The sequence below is a fragment of the Colletotrichum navitas genome (assembly GCF_030913465.1).
Source record: "Colletotrichum navitas strain CBS 125086 chromosome Unknown LY79scaffold_182, whole genome shotgun sequence".
Classification (NCBI taxonomy): Eukaryota; Fungi; Ascomycota; class Sordariomycetes; order Glomerellales; family Glomerellaceae; genus Colletotrichum; species Colletotrichum navitas.
In genome coordinates this window covers 34,930-44,991 of record NW_026850728.1, presented here as the reverse complement: position 1 = coordinate 44,991, position 10,062 = coordinate 34,930, and positions in this window count along the sequence as shown.

The window sequence follows — 10,062 nt, the reverse complement described above, 5'->3', positions numbered from 1 at the left end:
CTTTATAGGTTTATATATTATATTTAATTTCTTTATAATTACTATATTATTATATAAGTAGTTTACTACTCTTTATATAACTCTTTTTTTAAAGATATTTCTTTACTTTTAGCTTTAACTACTTCTTTTTCTTCTTATAGTACCTTTACCTTAGCTATATTAAGTAACCCTCTAAAATATAGTTAGGTCTTTTTAGCCCTTTAGTACTTACTAAGTACTTTTATCTTTATATAAAGTTAATAGTTCTTTATTTTAATAATAATAAGTTAATATACTAACTTACTAATACTTTTTAACTATAAGTTAATTACCTTATATATTAGTATTAGTAAACTTCTTTAATAGTCCTTAATCTTTTTTTTTAATAAAGTAAAGCTTTATATACTCTCTAGTACTATTATTAGTATTTTTAGGTCTTATAAGCCTAAGCTAGTTAAATATAAGTTTACTAGTGTTAGTGTCTTTAGCTTAAAATCTAAGTAAAAAATAGTAACTTTAGAATTAAAAGGTATAAGACTAGCTTACTAAAAACCTACTTATATATTTATTTTACTTATTAAAGTAAAAAATACTACTTTAAAAGTTAAAAAAAAAGTTATCTTTAGTAATATATATAATTTATATTTATATTATTTTTTTAATTCTTTTATTATATAAGTACTTTAAAAGGCTAAAATAGCTAATATTAAAAGGCTAAAGCTTATATAATAAGTAAAAAAGTATATATAAAGTAATAATTCTTTTTTCTTTATAGTAGTTAGTAAATTTAGTTAATTTATAGTTATTATAGTTATCTAAAATTAAAAAATAATAAGTACTCTTTATATAAGACTTTATATACTAATTAAAGTACTTTAGCTAATCTAGGCTAATCTTATTTATTATTTATCTATTTTTACTTAAGTAAATATACTAAAATAGCTAAAAATTAGCTATTTTAGTACTAAGAGAAGAAGTAATATTTACTTTTTATAATAATATATAGAAGTATTACTTAGCTATCTATATATATACTTTAAATAATAAAAACCTATTTATAATTACTAGGCTACTTTATATAAGGCCTTCTATATTAGTTAGAAGTTATAATAACCTTTATATATAATAGTATTATTATTAAAAACCTAGTCTTATTAAAATTATAGATATTATAATCTTATATCTTATACTTTATAATTATATTTTATATAAGTATAAACTAGCCTTATATAATTATAGGATTCTTAGCTAAGGCCTTTTAATAGTTAATTTAATATTAAAATTATATTTTTAATTAAGGTTATTATTATATAAAGTTCTTTACTTATTAAGGTCTAATATATATTATATTATATTTATTTAAGAGTTAGTTAGCTATATCTTATATATCTTTTTGTTATAAAGAAAACCTTTAATTAATTAAGTTAATAACTCTCTTAAGAATTATATTTTTTTTTACTTCTATTATCTTCTTTAATCTTAGGTATATTTTATCTTATATAATATATCCTATATATTAGTAATAGAGTATTATACAAGAGACCTTAAAGACAGTAGCTACTTTTTATATAGATATTTTTAGGTCTTTTTTAATAGCTTAGAGGGCAAAGATATTATAGTTTTTAATTAAAGAGGATTATATATTTATATATAGAGAAATATTAATATAAAGGTTAAAGAGGTAAAAAGAAGAGAAACTAGTCTACTTACTATAATTATCTACTTACTATATATATATATTACTTTAATTAGTTATATAGTATTACTAGTACCTAAAGAGTTTATTAGGTTTAATAATATAGCCTATATCTTATTAATAGCTTCTTTATTTATAGCCCCTTTAACTTTAGTTTCTGCATCTTTAGCTTCTTAAATACTAGCCCTTTAGTAGTTCTATAGGGGCAAGGCCCCTACTAGTAGCTATATTAAGGTTAACTCTAATATAAAAAGTAACCCTAATAAAAGCCTTAATATATCTTTAGATATAAATAATATACTATTTAGTTTAAGGAATACTTTCTTAGGCTTACTTAGCTAGCTTAGTAATAAATAATATAAGGTATATATTATTAAGGAATCTACTAGGGAAAAGGAGCCTCTAAAAGTTTTCACTAATTATAAGAACTATTTAACTTATATATAAGAGACTAGAAGGTTACAGTAGATTATAGAGTATACAAAGGAGATTAGTGTAGTAAGTCCCCAATAATTAGAATAAAGTGTAAATTATATTCTTATTACCTTTGTAAGTCCCCTATAATTAGAATAAAGTGTAAATTATATTCTTATTACCTTTAATAAATTTTTCCTATATTCTGTCCTTCTAAATAACGTTACGCTTAAGTGTACTACCGCTAGGTATTTAGTAATATTTATAATTAAATAGTAACAGTTTAAACTCTACCTATTAATTACTAATGTTAAGCCCTTTTAGAGGTAATCTAGCCCTTATTTAGCCCTTAGCTGCCTAAGCTAGACCTTGTATAATTACTAACAGGACACAGATAGCCCTTCTTAAAAGATAAGGATTGAATTCTACGTAATTTAGAGCAGGAAAAAAACCTTTTATAGAAGGAAATTTATAGCTAGGTTTTAGTTAGATTCCTTAGTTAATCTACTGTAACATTGCAAGTTCGTTATAGTACTGAATTAAAGAGCTAAATTAAATTTGAGTTTCTTCCTCGCAATCATTGTATTAAGTTTTCTAGGAGTCTTGCGAAACCCACACACACTGATTTATGGAACGTTATTATGTTCAATTAATGGCGTACACTACATCTAATTTAGTTTAGTGTTTAGGATATAGAAGTTTAGTTTCCTATTTCTAAGATCTAGCTCTCTTCATACTACTATACTGTTAAATGCTATAGCCTCTGGTGTTTTTAAAGTTAGCTTAGAGGTAGCTAACGTGAATTAGTCTAAGTTAATAACGCCTCTGTATCCTAGTAATATATCCTGAAATATACTAATAACTGAACTCTTCTTAGCATTAATAGGTCTAGATAGAAGGTAGAATTTGCTAGATAATCTAGGGTTAGCTATAGATAGTCCTACAATCTACATAATTGAATTGAGCTTGTTGAGGTTGCTGAATAGAGGTGAAATATACCAGAGAAGCCTACAGTTGTTGCTGAGGGTCTATGTTAGACGCTACTGTCTGTAGTAGTAAGGCATAGATATATGTATCTTAATGTCCCCTCTGAAGGAGACTAATTGTCCTGTTTATATTCTGGCTCTGAGAGCCTGTTCCTCCTGCGCACCAGAATGTTGAACATCAACACAGAGTTAAAAAAGGCGTAGAAGAGCAAAATAGCTGTGACGACGGATTGCAACATCTCTAGCCATGGTATCTTTATTTCCGAGAGGCTGAACAGGAATCCAAAAACAGTGAAGACCTATGTGAGAAACAGCCAAGCCGATGTGTCGTTATCTTCCACCAGCTTGATCTAGTCATAGAACCTCCATGGTAATAGATCAACATAAATAGCGAGGGCGTAAAAGCGCTGTTGGTGTGTATTAAGAATTGTTGATTTGCCATTTGAAGCGCATGCAGGAAAGAACTCATGTATTGCATCTGTATTTGTGTCAGCTTTTAGGGCCCTTGGAGTAAGACTGAGAAGTCCTAGTGGTAGAGCGTCATTGGAAGAGGCAAAGATGCTCTACTGCACTGTAGTTTGACACTGAATATTACTTGATGTTGAGACAGCTAGCAACAGACTTGTTGTTATACTTGGCGAGGCTATGCAAGCGGTAGAGGGATGCCTAGACATAGGTGCTGCCAGGCTCTGTGCCAAATCCATCGCTGCGCTTGACGCGACATCGCTTGAGAAATCTAAGTCAAAGCACCCACATATGAAACACCCCCACATATGGAACACCCATAAATGCCTCATCCCCCACCACCTCCTTCACTACCACCAACTTCAAACTATCATCACTTTTTCCAACCTTTATCAAATCGCCTCATTTTTTCAGAATCCCTTCCTTATACCCCAATAGTCCAGTATACCAAATATGAGATCAATTAGGCAATCTAAGCTGTTACTAATAGCAAGAGACTAAGAAGGTCTACTATTTAATATAGTATCCCCCTTTTAACCCTTTACAACTAAATGCATAGTATCTAGCCTAGAAAAATCGCATTTAAAGACCTCTAGTGACTATTAACTGCCTAGGAGGCTAGCCTAGCTGCTTAGGTAACTAAATAGGTAGACCTTAGGCTACTACTAACCTATTAACAACTAAAGGACTTTACCTATTATATTCTCTATACTATAGGGAATACCTAACCTCTTAGCAAGAGGTAGGTAGATAGCTTTATTTAAAGGAACCTATCTATTAAGGTCTAGAGAAGTTAATCTATTAATTTAAGGCGTATTAATAAGGCATCTACTAAGGTTATTAAGGACTAGTTTAAATATCTTGCTGTACCTTACATCTAGGCTATTAAACTAGCTAATAGATATAATATAGATAAGACTAGCATCCTTAAAGGCAAAGGCAATAATAGGCTAGTGCTAGGTAAGGCTATAACAAAGGTAGTAAGGAAAAAGCAGCCTAGATTATAAGCCTAGGTATCTATTATTAAGTATATATCTACTAAAGGTATTCCTATTTATCCCTTAGTTATATATAAGGGTAAAATAGTTTAGTAGTAGTAGTTCCCTCTAGATCTTGCCCTATATAATAGATAAAAGTTTATAGTAATAGAGAATAAATAGACTACTAATAATACTACTGTTAAGTAGTTATAAAAGGTCTTTTTCCCTTAAACTAAGCCCTCTTAACCTAATTAGGCTAGACTACTTATCTTAGATAAGCATAAAAGCTATATAACAATAGATTTTATATAGTTATACTATACTAATAATATCTATTTATTATTCTTGCTACTATATACCTCCTATGTCCTTTAGCTACTTAATTAGTTAGTCTTTAGTCCTATAAAGGTAGCTTATTACAAGGAGCTTAAATATTTTAGTTAATAAAATAATTTAACTATTATTAGTAAAAAGAACTTTATTAGCTATTATTAGAAGGCTTACTAGGCTAAGCTAACTATAAGCAATATTAGAAGTAGCTAGAAATACACTAGGTTATAGCCTATTAATATTATAAAGCCTCTAATAAGCTCTTATCTATTACTAAATACATTAGCACTATTAGCACTATTAACACTAGTTAACAAGAGGGCAGAAGTAGCCTATAGGGCCTAGGATATAAAGGAATAGGCATCTGCCTTATTAGTAGTTAAGTAGTCTACGCTAAAGAAAGTAAAAGACCTTAAGGATTAACTACATCTATTTAGCTAACTAGACTAACTAGAGCAAAATATTACTACACAACGCTAGCTCTTTAGAAAGGTTAAAAAAGGCTTCTAACAGTAGTCCTTTAAGTTAGCTACTGCCTAGCACCAAATAGAGCTTCTCTAGGCCAGGGTTAATAATACTGTTAGCAGGAAGAGGAAAGCAGTTACCCTAGATCTAAACATAAAGTTTACGACGATTAAAGAGGTATAGTAAGCCTAGCGTGAGGCTGGCGATGCTGAAAGTGAGCTAGATGAATCTAGCGCATTGGAATTACCTAGTGAGGCCAAAAGCTGCATTATTGTTGCATCTAGTAAATGTTGATAGTTAATTGAAAAGGGTGGTGGTTGACATGATGGCGATGTTTTGGGTGTTCCATATGTGGGGGTGTTTTATATGTGGGTGCTTTGACTTATGTTAATGTGCCTGTTTCTTGGGGCCTGAATCGTATGAAGCTAGTGAGTGAAGTTGGAAATAGTAACTACTGTATACATCTATGTGGCTTCTCTGATTACCTTGAATGCTGTTTTTATGTGGTGTAGCTTAGTGTATGGCGAAATTGCGTAGCTGTGACTACCTATTTGGGAATTAGAGGAGGCTTATATCATTTACAGGGCTTCTAGCTTGTGCGCAGTTTTCTTTTTCATTTTTGTTTTTCCAAAAGGCTAATATAGGGCTTGATCTGTGCCTTCAGATAGGCCGCGGGGTCGCGCAATATGTTTTGAAGCAAAGAGCCGTTAGAATCGCGCTGCCGCTTGCGGGGAGGCTCGCTGTTAACGGCAGTTAGTCTTGGTCTCGGTGGAGGAGAATTATCAATCGTCGTCAAGTCAATACTGACAGGATGCTCGTCGCTGGTGAGGTCAATCACCGTCTGCGGGGGGTTCCTGGGCTTTCCAGGGCTGCCGTTGAAGGCAAGCATCTTTGAGGGGAGCCTGCAGACGCGTCCGATTTGGCAAAAGTTTGGGCGCGTGGATGAGTCGCCGGCGCGTAAATTGTCAAATTGAAGTTGGGGTTCCCAAACATCAACGCTGCCCTGGTGGAGATTCTGGTGGGAGATTAGTACAGGACCTACATCGGCCTGTGGTATAACCCCAACTGCATCTACTTGTCGGACCGGCAATTCTAGACCTGGAAGAAACAGGCAATATAGAAGATTATAAACAGGCTTACCGAAATTGCAGACTAAGACTACAAAGTAGCCATGTATAGCGTACACCTTACTGAATACCAAAGGGAGCTGAATTATGCCCAAATAGAGGCTACTAAATCAGACGTTCACTCTGTAGAAATGATAGGCTTTCTTCTTGGCGCCAGTACACGCGTAATCAAATAGTGAGGCTGATTCATAGATTGTCAGCCAGACTTAGTACAACGTACTTAACAGCAGGGTGCTAAGCCTTTTTAGATCAAAGATAGAGTTTCTTATTTAACATAGTGTAGACTATAGTAGAGTCTAGTCATAGGAGGGAGTATAAACACTGGTCTAGTTTTTGCTAACAAAACTTTACTAATCTTGTTAATATATATCTAAAAGCAGCTTGTTTGTCCCAAGAGCGCTGTATTTCATGTACTTCTTGTGACTTGCAGGTGCCTACGCTGGCTTAAGGTTGCTAACGTCTTTATAGGCTGTACTAGAGATAGCCCTCCCCAGATTACAATTTCTAACAGGAATAAGGCTAGCGCGCGCGACTTAGGCCTCATTTTCTCCGACAGTAACCTTATCAGTTTGACCGCTTTAATAAGCCTTAGGCCAGAATTTCCTTTAATAAGTGACTCTGCTGGAGGAGCATAGGTTCAAGGCCAAGTGGAAAGCGATAACAGTTAACTCGCGTCAGCACAAGCCTAAAGCAGTCTCAACCCTCAGCTCCTAGAGAAAACATGTCTACATGTAGAATTAGAAAATATTAGTAAACTAGTATCCTTCAAGGTCAGCGCTACTTTGGGACAATAGGCGAATAACACTTTCCTGCTGCCTGCCTTTAACTAAAAGCATCAAGAATCAACGATCTAGTAGCTAGGATGCCTATTTCACTCTAATTTAGTTCCTAGATAAGCCACAAGCTCCTGAGTATAATAGAACATTGCGTTATAAGCAACCTATAAGGAAATCTTGAACACCGTTGCGTGCTTTTACTATAAGGGACATTCAATCAGGCTCAAATGAACAAGCTAAAGTCTTGGTGCATCTGATTTCGCCACCATCGTCGCCTGTCTCAGGAGCCAAAACCTAGGGCAGATCTCGTAAACCCATCGACGTTAGAAACATTAATAAGTACTGGGTAGCAATACAAGAAGGCGCTGACTTCAAGGCAGAGTATACAAGTCTTTGCCTGCCAGTACAATAACAGGTCTATGAATAGGCGATAATGAGTTGGTGTATCAGGTTGTGCTTGCAGATGCAGAAGCAGACAAGTCACGTAGTCATAGATGTGTATTTTGTCCTCCAGTTAACCAACAAATTGAAATGTCGACCATCTCTAGCACAAGTTGTAGACAAATAATTAGAATCACTTCAAACCCTGTCACAAGTAGGGACATCAATTAGCTCAGCAATGCGCTCTTGTTATTGGCTACTGGCCCTAGTTCTTCTCTTTGACCTTCGAAATCCTTACGAAAATTGGCAACTAAAAGAGCAATACGGTAAAATTACCAGCCATCGTTAAATCGAAGATACATGATTTGCAACTATCGATGCAGAAGGATAGAACAGCGTTGAAACCGCAATCACTCATAGACGCCAAAAATGTACTAAATGAACCTAAGGCTTGACAACAGGAGGCGGTGTTCAGACCACTCAATGTCCTCAGTCAACAGGAATCTGATTTCAAGCATAACAACCAGTACCGCAAACCAGCTATCTAGTGTCTGACGTCTGCTGGATGCAACCCTACACCCTTTTCAAATTGTGCGAGATTGTCGCGGGTTCGATTTTCCAGTTCCCAGTGTTCCTGCGCTTACGTACCATGAGAAGAGTGAGATATATGACCCGTGTAGCATGACCACTCATAGGCAGAAACTCATTAATCAAATAAAGGGCTTCTGTCCCACACCGAAACGTACCTTCCCAGTTGGAACCCATTTATCGCAGTGTCCGTTTCTAAATACGTCCAGCGCTTCATTCAGAGCAACCAACCCAACTTTGGCCTTGAAGTTGGTTAGTTAACTTGAAGCTATTCCCATAGTTGGTTGAATTGGTTGTTTTCGGTTGAATACCTATTACCTATATGATGCTGCTATTCCTATAGTATATAAAGGCACCCCCCGCCCCCCCCCCCCCCCCCCCCCATAGTCGGTTTCTTTTCTTCCCTAGCATAAGGCGAGACGATGATTGTTGTAATTGTACTCCGTACAGTTATAACCATTATACTGTTGCTGTCAGAGTAAAGTGAGGCTATTTATAAGTCCTATCCTACCTATATAATGTATATAGTAACTAAGGATGTATTCCTTGCTTAGGTATGTATAGTATCTTGGGATTATAGGAGGGCGAGGGCATTGGTTGTTAATAGAGTAGTCATTATAAATAGCTCCAAGAAAGGGAAAAAATAAGGGATAGGGGGGAGGGCAAGTATAAGGGGTTATGACTCAAGGCAGGGCATCCACTATATATCCACAGAAACACAAAGAATAGTATCACAGGTAAGGATATAGTGTAGATACTCGGGTTCAGAGAAAATATACAGCAGAGGAATATATAGATAATCTGACTCCACATGAATCAATCAACTAACCTAACTTTGGACTTGAAGTTGGTTGGTTGATGTGAAGCTATTCGCAGAGTTGACAGGTTGGTTGATGAAGTTGGTTGATGGGGTTGCTTTGAGTGAAGCGCTTAATACGTCATCATATTCTACAGCCCAGGTGTCGTGACCCGCGGCGGCGTCGTGCCAGGACGATGGAGGCGTGTCAGGGCGGAGAGCCTGAAGTATGAAGGCAAAGACCTGCGAAACAGCTGTGCCATGGAGCCTATTCTCGTCGTCATCAAAAACGTCCAGGTTAGGCACCCGTACAGAATAGTACACAATAGACCTCCTGGGTGGCAGCTTTGCCTATCAGGCCGGAGGCTAATATTACTCTGGTGGCTAAATTTTCTAGCCAAAAGGCTACGGCTCTTAGCTTAGAAGTATCGACGTTCATAAGGAGCGCTAGCGCCTTCTTCTCTCTATCTTGGTGTTCTAGCTGAGAAATGCTGCTTTCTAGTTCAAAAATGTTGTTTTCTAGTTGGAAGTCTTGCCTTTTCAGTCAACAAGATAGCCATCCAAGTTGACTTTTAAGAGATATAATTCAGAGTAGAAAGCCTTGTCCTGTTCATCGGTTTCGCCTAGTATTTTTGTACTACTAAAACTTGGTCGCGCCTGATAATATCAACGGCGTCAATATTCTTGCTATACAAAGTTGTTAGCTAATATTGAAAAATGCGTTTCATGTAAACTGATTAGTACTGCTTGCTGCTTGCCTGACACCTGCAAGCCTTAAGAGCAATGTAGTAAGAATTAAAGATAATTAGTTTCTTTCTAAAAGATTAGTTAACCCTCTGCCCCAAACGCAACATGTTCATGTTTGCGCACTTTAATTTATTATTCTACCTTAGATTTATTAAGCTAAGACTACAACGCCTCACCTGCTCTCCTATTAGCTCCTGTCTACAATTTTATAATTAAACATCATTATGCCCTCCACTAGGCAAAAGCGTTGCTTAGGAGGAGCAAACAAGGTCATATGCCCTTTTTAGGTAGTGTTAATAGACGTGGTGTTAATAGACATAGTGTTAATAGAC